This window comes from Rattus norvegicus, chromosome 16 (assembly GCF_021556685.1).
Source record: "Rattus norvegicus strain SHRSP/BbbUtx chromosome 16, alternate assembly SHRSP_T2T, whole genome shotgun sequence".
NCBI lineage: Eukaryota > Metazoa > Chordata > Mammalia > Rodentia > Muridae > Rattus > Rattus norvegicus.
This window is the reverse complement of record NC_141549.1, coordinates 91,249,086-91,261,190: the sequence shown is the minus strand read 5'-3', so window position 1 is coordinate 91,261,190 and position 12,105 is coordinate 91,249,086. Positions and strand designations below refer to the sequence as shown.

At 35.9% G+C, this 12,105-nt stretch overlaps 1 long non-coding RNA gene across 5 annotated transcripts in view; it reads right to left on the bottom strand.

Annotated features, from left to right (window-relative positions):
- LOC148000661 (uncharacterized) overlaps positions 1–12,105 on the bottom strand; it is a 57,899-nt gene that overhangs the window by 33,127 nt on the left and 12,667 nt on the right. For 3 of the 5 annotated variants that reach the window (XR_015640523.1, XR_015640524.1, XR_015640522.1), the window contains exon 2: positions 6,479–6,527. The exons of the other annotated variants lie outside the window; for them this stretch is intronic. This is a non-coding gene — a long non-coding RNA (uncharacterized LOC148000661). The remainder of the gene's footprint in view (positions 1–6,478; positions 6,528–12,105) is intronic. 5 annotated transcript variants of the gene reach the window in all.

The following is a 12,105-nucleotide window of genomic DNA, read 5'->3' as shown; positions in this document are numbered from 1 at the left end:
ATCCAAGGTGTATTATCTTTCTAATGTTTTGGCTCATTTTACACATTTTGTAATTTCAATTATTATACTTTTATCATTTTATTTTCCCTATTTTTTCTTGGACTTTGATCAAATGAACAAAATAGATATTTTTTTAGTTTCTAAGAGATAGTAGAGAATGATGATAAGATATCATCTTGGCAGATTGTAGTATGGAAGGCATGTGTTTTATAATACTTTACAGATGTAGAAGTCCTAGGCTTATGGGTTTCTCGTGTGTGCATTCCACCTAATCTCAGAAAATCCCAATGGGCCTGGAATCTCAGAACTATGACATAATCTATGTAGTGCCACATGTGCATGCTGAGGAATGACTCACTGAACGGTTCAGAACCAAGCTCAGTTTTTTGTTTTTTTGGGTTTTTTTTTGTTTGTTTGTTTTTGTTTTCTGCAGTTGTATCCCTTCACTCTGGAGCATTCAGACAACTCTGTAAGGCAAATTGGCATTCTCATTGAGCTATTGATTTTCACTTGCTGTTTCAGTTCTTTTATTGTGACATTTTATATACTTTCAAATTTCAGGGAACTTTTGGATAAGTGTTTTGTGGTCTACTAGTTTTGTCTTTATGATCATAGCTTAACTTCATAATACCAATATGGTTGAGAAAATATGACTGAGAATTTCAAAATTCTAAGAATTCTAGAAATGTGTTGGTCATATTTCCCTTCCCATGTGAGGGGAAATGAGTCATCATGACAGAGTAGTCGTGCTTAATGAGAGAAAATAGGGTACATTCTTTGCAATTTTCACTTAGCCTGAAGATGGTCTCTACAGCGATTCTCCAAAAACCTTTGACCCTGGAATTAGAACACTGGAGAGATATGTCTATCCTCTTCAGAAACTCTGTTAAACATTTGATCAAGAAGTAAACGATGAAAACAAGTTTAAAACATTTGTCTTTTCTTCCATTCAAACTTAACAATTATTTCCCAGACTCTTCAGCAAACAAGTTTTTCCATAATATTGAATCTGATCTAGCAGATCTTTACAGTAAGTCACACTCTAGAGTGTGCTCTGTGATAAATAATACTCCCTAACCAGTAATAGAAGACTCTGTAAACTACATAGGATATAAAGGCCATCCATGCATTTCCTTAGCTAAATAATAAAATTGAAATTAGATACATTGAATAGCATTCATAGTTTTTGTGAGTATCTGTTTTATGATTCAATACTGAGAATGTTGTTTTAGGAAGATCTATAATTTTATTTCTGAATCTCTTATACATATATCCTATGAACATATGATATTGTTTGGACCATTGATAAAATGTTTAATATTGGAAAAATATTCCAATGTCATACAATATGTTTAAGGACATAAACATTACTAGGGAAATTAATGAATAAAGTCAGCAACAAAAGAGAGAAGGTCCCTCTCATTTTCCTTTCCTTTCAAATATGTGCCTCAGATGTGTCTACTGAATATTATGCTCCTGATTTTTCACAACATTTATAAAGTAAATATGGGATCAAGCTATTAGCATATGCAAAGTGTGTATGACCATGTTGTAGTTTGGGTCATGCCCAAGCAAGTGATAATACATATAATTTAAAAATTGGGCTTCAAGGACCTAGAAATTTTGAAGTTCTTGGAAACATTAAAATCCTCCAAGCTGAAAGAGGAACACTCCTCCATTGTTGGTGGGATTGCAGACTGGTAAAACAATTCTGGAAATCAGTCTGGAGGTTCCTCAGAAAATTGGACATTGAACTACCTGAGGATCCAGCTATACCTCTCTTGGACATATACCTACAAGGTGCCCCAACATATAAAAAAGACACGTGCTCCACTATGTTCATAGCAGCCTTATTTATAATAGCCAGAAGCTGGAAAGAACCCAGATGCCCTTCAACAGAGGAATGGATACAGAAAATGTGGTACATCTACACAATGGAATATTACTCAGCTATCAAAAACAATGACTTTATGAAATTCATAGGCAAATGGTTCGAACTGGAAAATATCATCCTGAGTGAGGTAACCCAATCACAGAAAAACACACATGGTATGCACTCATTGATAAGTGGCTATTAGCCCAAATGCTTGAATTACCCTAGATGCCTAGAACAAATGAAACTCAAGACAGATGATCAAAATGTGAATGCTTCACTCCTTCTTTAAAAGGGGAACAAGAATACCCTTGGCAGGGCATAGAGAAGCAAAGATTAAAACAGAGACAGAAGGAACACCCATTCAGAGCCTGCCCCACATGTGGCCCATACATATACAGCCACCCAATTAGACAAGATGGATGAAGCAAAGAAGTGCAGGCCGACAGGAGCCGGATGTAGATCTCTCCTGAGAGACACAGCCAGAATACAGCAAATACAGAGGCGAATGCCAGCAGCAAACCACTGAACTGAGAATAGGACCCCCATTGAAGGAATCAGAGAAAGAACTGGAAGAGCTTGAAGGGGCTCGAGACCCCTTATGAACAACAATGCCAAGCAGCTAGAGCTTCCAGGGACTAAGCCACTACCTAAAGACTATACATGGACTGACCCTGGACTCTGACCTCATAGGTAGCAATGAATATCCTAGTAAGATCACCAGTGTAAGTGAAAGCCCTTGATCCTGCTAAGACTGAACCCCCAGTGAACTAGACTGTTGGGGGGAGGGTAGCAATGGGGGGAGGGTGGGGAGGGGAACACCCATAAAGAAGGGGAGGGGGAGGGATTAGGGATGTTTGCAGGGAAAGGGAATAACATTCGAAATGTAAATAAGAAATACTCAAGCTAATAAAAAAAAAGAAAGAAAAAAAATCCTCCAAGCCAAATATTGATATTACTACATTCAGTAGAAAGTTTGTATTTGATGTTGAATTCTGCTTCTTAAACCATGAAAATTAAACAGCTCCTTCTCTCTATGATTTTATGGTTCAGACAATCTAAGACAGCTCACTAATATGATTTTAGAAAAATCTACTTGCCCAGTTATGCAGCACTCACAGGGCTAGCATTAACACATAATCTAGTATTATAAATATATTTATCTTCTCTGAAATGGCATTACATTAATCCATATTCAAGAAGTCTTTATGTTTTAGGAAGTAATATGGTTGTATGTTACATGTGTGTGTTTATGGTATATATTTTTATAGGTACATATGTGAGTAATTGTGCCAGTCTGTGACTGTGTATTTAGAGTCCAGAGGTTGGTTTCAATTATTTTGATAGTTAATTTTAAATTCCAATTTGCTACAATCTGGAGTCATGGAAAAAGAGTTTTAGTTAAGAGGTTAGTCAAATCAGGTTGTCTACAAGAATGTCCAAATGCCTTGATTGTTAATTGATGTGTAATTACAGAGACCTCTATGGGTAGCACCATTCAAAGATAGCAGTTAGGTCCTGAACTATACAAGACAGAAGGGAGCTAGCAGAAAGAAAGCAAGTGATATGAGTAAATTCACTGTTTTCTTCTGCTCTTGACATTGTATATGATGTGACAAACTGCTTGTGTTCCTGTATTGAATTACACTCATAGTAAAGGGTGACCTGGAATTACACAGTGAATCAACATTTGGATCCAAAGTTACTTTTATCCATGATATTTATTATAGAAATTTAAATGAAATGAAGAAGTTTCCAGATTTACTGTTTTCCACCTTATTTTAGAGACAAGGGCTCTCACTAAACCTAGAACTCACCATTTCAGCAAGCGTAGTGGTGAGAGAGGGAGAGGGAGAGGGAGAGGGAGAGGGAGAGGGAGAGGGAGAGGGAGAGGGAGAGGGAGAGGGAGAGGGAGAGGGAGAGGGAGAGGGAGAGAATTTGATTAATAGATTATACTGTCTTTGCCCACATCCCTGTAAAAAGTATGGGATTAAAGATAATGTAATCCTGTCAACTTTTATAACTGTTCAAGGGAACTACAGTTATACTTCTGTTTGCGTAATTTACCAACTGACGCTTCTTTGCAACACTTCAATTGTTATTTAGTCTCTTCATTAATGCTTGGTAGAAATCCATATGTATTAGACAGTAATCCTCCTCTAGATCAACAATATTTTAAAATGATTGGAATTATGGTCTTCATTACATGGAATAAATAGTATTCATTACTTTGCATTGTGAGAATAGATGAATCCATGTGGACTTTGCAAGTGTTTCTTAGAGCGTGACACTATACACAGAATCTAACATAAATCAAGTTTGATTGAGAAAAGTGGTTGTAATACTTCAAGCTACACTCTTAATCATGGAGGAATGAGTTTTGTATAAATCTCTTGGAAAATGTGTCAAGGGACATGTAAGATGTGAGATCTGATGGCCAAGTAATACTTTGAACATGTTAAATATCTACTTCAATATTTCTAAGTTAGTGAAATGTGTGTAGCTTATGAAGTTCTACAGGACTTCACATTAGAAAATTTTGCTAGCTCTAGTCTTCCTCTATTCTCCTGTAATTGTGGTGTATGCCAATGTTTCTGTGCACATAACTTGGGCATTATATGAATTTTGTTGTGTTATTCACTTTAATTTAAATGTTCTCCTACAAGTCAGCACATACAATTTTGTAATTTGACAAGTAAATGAGTATTTGCTGTATATTTTATGAGAACTAAGATTTTTAGTGCTATATTTCTACAGTAATTTAACAACCTAAATTATAATATATTTTATATAAAGTTGTAAGAGTTCTTTTTATCTTTGTATAGTGTTCCTAAAGGAACACCTTTGTGCGTTATATAAAATTCTCCATTTAGCTTAAATTATTTTTAAATCATATGATTAAATGTATTGTGAATCTTTATATATAATTTGAAACCTCAGAATCTTTCAATTAAGGGGAAATGTTCTCTTTATAGCCATTATGCTAACTAGTTATGTGTGTGTGACAGAACGAAATGTGGATCTATGTGTACAAATAGGTGTTTGTGTGTGCAGCTGTGTGTATGTGAGAAAAAGTGACAGTGTGAATGCTTGTGAGAGACAATGTGTGAATCTGAGACAAGTCCAAAGATAGTGTGAATGACAGTAAAATGTGTGTTGGGTTTGCAGGAGTTTGTGTGTCACAGAAACTCCTATATGTGTAGTAATATATTTGACAACCATAATGTAGGTGCACATTCCTGTGCGTGTGCATTCAGGCATGCATGCATGTCTATGTGTGTGTTTGTATATGTGTTTCTATTTGTGTGTGTGTGCGTGTGTGTGTGTGTGTGTGTGTGTGTGTGTGTGTGTGTGAGAGAGAGAGAGAGAGAGAGAGAGAGAGAGAGAGAGAGCTGTTGAGTGCTAGTGTGCTTTGTGGCATGTGCTGTGAAATAGTATTCATACTTTAGATCCCTTTTCTTATCCTGACATACATGGGAATATGTAATAATTTTATATAAATGCTAATAGGTGCAAGCATTGTAGGGAATAAGTATATGTGCTTTTTGATTATTTCGTTTGAATTAAATATTTCTGATAGTCAAATGTAAATTTTTAAGAAGCATAATTTTAAAGGGTGACAAAGTTAAAAATAACTCCTAAATATTTTTTAAGTATGCAATTTGGATTTAAGGTACAAGTAATATAAAAACGATATAACTGGTATTTATATTTGGTAGAAACATAGAAAAAGGCAGTTTAAATAATCATTGAATAAATTTGATAATGAACTTGAAAGTGCAATAGATGAAAAAAGTGCCATTCCACATTTAAATATCCCAGATTTTAATTTTTCACTTTGTCCTGGGAGACAGTTTCTGCCTAAAGGCCTCAGCTATCACTGAACACTGGATGGCTGTCAACATCAATTTCCTCTTTATTAACTGGGAGTGGTTCAAGCTTTCTGATGTCAGCCTGGGCACTTCTCCCCCAGCCTTGATATTTACATCCTGTAAGTACTTGTAAACAATTACTATATCCCCTACTCCGTTGTCTGTTAGCCAAGCTAAACAGATTGAGCTCCTTTAATCTTTTCTCATAAATCAATCTCTCCATTCCCTTAATTACTCCTGATGTTCAGTGCTGAACATCTTCCAACCTGCTCATCATATTTCTAATACACAGTTTCCCAGAACCAAAGCATTTCTATAATGGCTTCATGTTAAAATTATGCTTATTCAATTGAAATAACCACAGGAGAAGATGCTTTCTCCAACATTCTGTTGTCTGTGCTGCTACACAGAGGGGAAACATGTCAATAGAATCCTCATTATCACATGTGTTTCTGGTTTACTCCTTATGGCCCTATGCCAAACCACAGGGCTAGCATATGAGAGGTGAAGGCTAGTAATGGCTTTTAGAGTGTACTGAATGGGCAAGAATACTGTTCATCCAGATAAAGCACCTCACTATCTTCCTATTAGAATTATTTATATTTGAACTGAGTTCTATACCTATGTTTGTGGTGGTAGTGGTTGTTAAATAAGTCTAGCAGGATTCAAAGATCATACTAATTTATCACAAACATTAATCTTATAAAAGGAAATGAGAAAGGTAATGTCAAACCTGGCTGAGAATCTTCCATGCAGAGGACAGGGAACTTGCTCTCTGTTTCCTGTAGGGCCGGGAAGACAAAGAATGCTAAGGCTGAATTTATCCAAGTATTCTGTACTGTGGACTTCTTATCACTAATTAAGAAGTGATTAAAAGGGAAACAACATTCATGATTTCATACAGATAAACTGCTTTAGACCAAAATGCGAATACTTCATTCCTTCTTTAAAAGGTGAACAAGAATACCATTGGGAGGGAATAGGGAGGCAAAGTTTAGAACAGATGCTGAAGGAGCGCCCATTCAGAGCCTGCCCCACATGTGAGCCATACATATACAGCCACCAAACTAGATAAGATGGATGAAGCAAAGAAGTTCAGGCCGACAGGAACAGGATGTAGATCTCTTATGAGAGACACAGCCAGAATATGGCAAATACATAGGCGAATGCCAGCAGCAAACCACTGAACTGAGAACAGGACCCCCTTTGAAGGATTCAGAGAAAGGACTGAAGAGCTTGAAGGGGCTCGAGATCCCATATGTACAACAATGCCAAGCAACCAGAGCTTCCAGGGACTAAGCCACTACCCAAAGACTGTACATGGACTGACCCTGGACTCCAACCTCATAGGTAGCAATGAATAGCCTAGTAAGAGCACCAGTGAAAGGGGAAGCCCCTGGTTCTGCCAAGACTGAACCCCCAGTGAACGTGATTGTTAGGGGGAGGGCAGTAATGGGGGGAGGAAGGGGATAAAGTAGGGGAGGAGGAGGGGTAAGAGTGATGTTGGCCTGGAAACCAGGAAAGGGAATAACAATTTAAATGTAAATAAGAAATACCCAATTTAATAAAGATGGAGAAAAAATAAAACATAACCCTCCAAAAAAAAGAAATATTTGGAAGGAGAGCTCATCATATTGTGGGATCCAAGCCACAATGGATACACATCATAGCTCCTGCATCTATGGCTCTGGGAAGGTTGTGGGAAAGGGGCTGGAAAAATTATCAAAATACCAGAAAATCTGCTGTGCAGTTTCCTATAATTAGTTGCATTGAGGAGACTGGAACAGTGGACATATCATGGAAGGGAGAAATGTTCTTGGTTTTCTTATCAAGGGATAAGAAAAATTAGCCTCTTACAGAAGGTAAGTCCTATTGGTTGTCCAATGCAAAACTATCAGCCTTAAAACCATACACCAAGCTCCACCAACAAAAATTGACTCAGCCCATTCATGTATGTAATCATCATCATCGTCATCATCAAAGGAAAAGAGGCTACCAATTCTTTAGCATGATTCATAGAAGTGGTTGATGGAGGGTAGGTCGTAGGGGCCATGGAAAATGTGGGAGGGGCTAGTGATGGAATGAAACCTTGGAAATTATGGAAACAAATAAGCTTATTTACCTTACAAGTTGCATAAGATATTTAACACAGTGACAAATGCTTGCTTAACACATAAAGGACAGAGCACTTGAATGCCAAACTATTCATTCTCCTGTCTTGCCCTCTAAACATCAGATAAAAATCCAGAAACTGAAATATTCATTGAAAAAATAACATTGAGTACTGATATCTAGAAGTTGGAACATCACACATTGGTGTGAAAGATGTGGAGGAATGTTGGTCACATAATTTCTGCTTAAAAGGTACAAGTATCATATTAAGCTCATCAATTTCTCATGGAGATAACCAATCACAAACAAACAAACAAACAAACAAAGCTCCAAAGAATATAGTAAGCCTTTTAGATAAAAATGGTTCAGTTCCTTATGAGGGTATCAATAGCCAGGTAGCATCTTTCTCCTTCTCTGCCTAAACTAATAAAATCCAGCTGGTCTGCTTAACTAGCATTTATGTCTTGTCAGACTGAGATTTGAATGTATTACACTGTCTGTTCTAAGATAATGAGGTGTAGAAGTTGTTGAAGTAAAATCTTTTAAAAGTTTATCAAATTGTAGAAACAATACATAAAATATCTCATTAAAATATATGTTGTTATCAATGTAATCAACCAAATACACCAATTAAAGGAAAAAGTAATAATTTGTAAATTATTAACAAAATTTACTATGTTTTCAACACAAAGAGGTTTTTAAATCTAGGAGTGGGCTACTTCTGTCAGCATAATATTTTCTACTTCCATTCATTTGTTTGCATAATTCACAATGTACTCATTTTTTATGACCAAGTAGTATTCCACTGTGTAAATGTACTACATTATTTTTATCCATTCGTCCATTGAGGGACATGTGGGTTGTTTCTGGCTATTATGAATAAAGCTGCTATGAACATAGTTAAGCAAGTGTCCTTTTGATGTGGTGGAACATTATTTTTAGACACGTATAGTATGTGCTCACTTATAAGTAGGTATTAGCCCTAAAGTACAGTGTAACAAAAGTGCAATTCACAAACCCAAAGAAGTTATGTAACAAGAAAGGTCCAAGGGAGATAATTGAATCTCACTCAGAAGGGTAAATAAAGTAGATACCAGAATTGGATAGAGGAAGAGAAATAAGTGGAGATGGGGTGAGGAGGGGTAAAGGGGTGGGGTCAGGTAGGGTGTGAGAGGACTGAGAGAGCATGAAGGAAAATTGGAGGGAGGGTATATCTGTGACAAGCCCAAGACCTGAGACTAGGAAGGCTCCCAGAAGAACATAGCAGTAACCTTAACTGAGACTCCTAGTTGCTGAGCATATGGAGTCTGAAGTGGCCTTCTGTAGTCATGCAGAACTTCCAGTGGAGGTAGAAGGACATCAACCCACCCACCAAGCCTTTCATCCCAAATTTGCCCTGCCTACAGGATATATAGGGAGGCAGAGATGGAGCAGAGATTATGTGAATGGCCAACCAATGACTGGCCTAACTTGAGACCCACCCCACAGGAGAGAGCCAGCCCCTGATATTATTAATGATACTCTTTATGCATGCACACAGGAGCCTGGCACAACTGTCTTTTGGGAGGTTTTATCTGATGGAAACAGATGCAGAGACCCACAACCAAACAATATATATAGCTCAGAGAGTCTGGTGGAAGAGTTGAGGAAGAATTGAGAGAGTTGGACAGGTCAAGGAAACCACAGAGTCCACTAATCTGAGCCCATGGGGACTCACAGAAACTGATCCACAAACCAGAAAGTGTTATAGGTTGGATCAAAGTTCCCTACATATATGTGCCATTTGGTCTTCATATAGATTCCCATCAATTGAGGTAGAAGCTGTCTCTGACTTGGACTCTGTTGTCTGCCTTTGGACCCCTTTCCTCTAGCTAGGCTGACTTCTGGCCCCAGTGGGAGAGGGTGTGCTTTGTTCAGATGAGAATTGAGGTGCCAGGGCAAAGTGGTACCCAGAGAACGGGGCTCCTCTTCCATGAGGAGAAGGTCACCAAATGGAAACTCGAAGACTTGAAAGCAAGCACTAAAACTTGGCTAATTAACCCAGGAAATAAATTGGTATATAAAAAAAGTCAGGAACCTTCTAGGAAGAAAGTAAAGAAAAACTACTAAATTTTCTAATTTTGGAATTACTACATTTTATTAAAGGGCAATTTAAGCAGTGACACAGACTACAAGCTCCTTAGAATGTTTATTGGAGTGCTGTGATGATAATTATACAGATGTTAAATCATAAAATAATTGTAGATAAGTGTACTAGATGACCTATAGGTTTAGATCATTCAATTATTCTTGATAAAAATGAAATATAATCTAATTTAATATGAAGATATTACTTAGATATAAATAGAAAACCTTCATTTTTAAATATCCATGATTCCTTAGCTGAAATGTGCATAAAATAAAGCAAATCAAATTCTTAATATAGAAACTATACAGCTTAGCTTTGATAGATGGGAGATGGTTAGATTAATACATCAGGCAAAGTTAATAAACATATACTTGATCAAATTATTTTTACATGTATGTTACAAGAGATCAATTAAGCTCTTAGGTGTTTTTCAACAAATGATATCAGAACAGCTAGATAATTATCTGGAAGAAAAAATGCATGTTCTACACACACTCATCTGTAAATTTATTTAAATAGATTTCTGAAATAGTTAAGACCTAAAGCTTATCAAATTCCATTGATTAAAGGACCAATACCTGAAACTATTCAAGTCAAATTTATGGGTTCTTTGAACTAAATTAAAAAGTGTTTGATCAAATTCATAAGTAAGCACATAACATTAAGTAATACACAGTGTGCTGCCTTAGACCTATACTATTATATATTTCACTCAAGCAGAGCAAAGAGTTGATACATTAGAAACTGATTCATTTTGATCCCTTATGTAGACAAAGAATTTTCTATGTGTGTTTTGTAGAGGAAATATTTCATGAACTCTTAATTATATATAAACAAACATTAAATAAATTACTCCTTCATGTTAGTCATTTGAACAATGAAGATAAAGCTAAAATAATAGTTACTTTTTAAGTTATATTCGAATTAAAATCATTTACACTGGCTTAATACTGCTAGGGTTAGCCTTTTTTGACTGGAATTATTTTTCTTTATAAAATAAGCTAAGGGAATAAAGCATGAGCATTTTTATTTTAGATTTGTAAGCATTGTGAGGTGTAGACAAAAATTTCAACCTCAAATTCTTAAAACTATTATTGTGATTTTAGGATTAAATTTTTGCCTAAATATGCTAGTTGTTTAATAAAGCCTTATACAACACAGACTCAAATGACTGGTGATCTATTGGAATTTAAATGAACAATACATTGATTTCCAACAGTAATAAAAATATGATGAAAATGGTAATAAACCTAAAAAAGAGAAGATGGATAAATCAATAATACTTTATTAAAGGGCAATAAGAAATCATCTAGAGACAGTTCTTGTATTGGGTTAATGGAAGTTAAGAAACAATATTGTAGAAACAAAAACACCCCTCAAGTTTTTTTATTAATTCAAATTAAATCAATCAAAATGAAAAGTGGTATTTTTAACTGTGAAGGTATAATATGAAAAATTAGTTAACTTTCATAAAGTAATGATGTTTATATGGCTCAACGGACATTTCAGAGAAACCATGAAGTGCAAAGTGAAGGAATTAGGATTTTGGGGGGGGGTCTCAAAAATAGTGTGGTGGGTATAGTCTACATACCATTGACCAAACAACAGGCTTCATTGTGTGATAAGACTTAGCTCTTGACTCATGTTAAAAGAGTGAGTACATGAGTCACTGTGTACTTAGCCATGAGTTACTTGGGTATGTTGGCTTTAAAGGTAGACTTTAGAGAGGTTGCCATTGTAAAAATATTTGAAATTTCTAACTTGGTTTGTTATTACCTTTTCCTGAGATTCAACACGTTTAGTTTCTCATAATGAACTTTATTCTACTTGTGTTGTGGTTTATTTTTTTAATTAAAAGATATGGAGTGTGCAAGACAGCTCAACAGAAAAGTGTACCTGCCACTATGCATGATAATTCACATGATGGAAAGAAAAAATTAATCTTTTATAATGTCCTCTGAACTACACACAGACCCACATGCCTGTGTGTGCCCATACACACATAGAAGATACTTTCCATCTATACATCATTCCTACCCCAAAAGAGAAACACAATGAACAAAAACAGCATAATTTATAAACTCAAATTATGTTCCATGGCTCTTCAAATACTATACTTA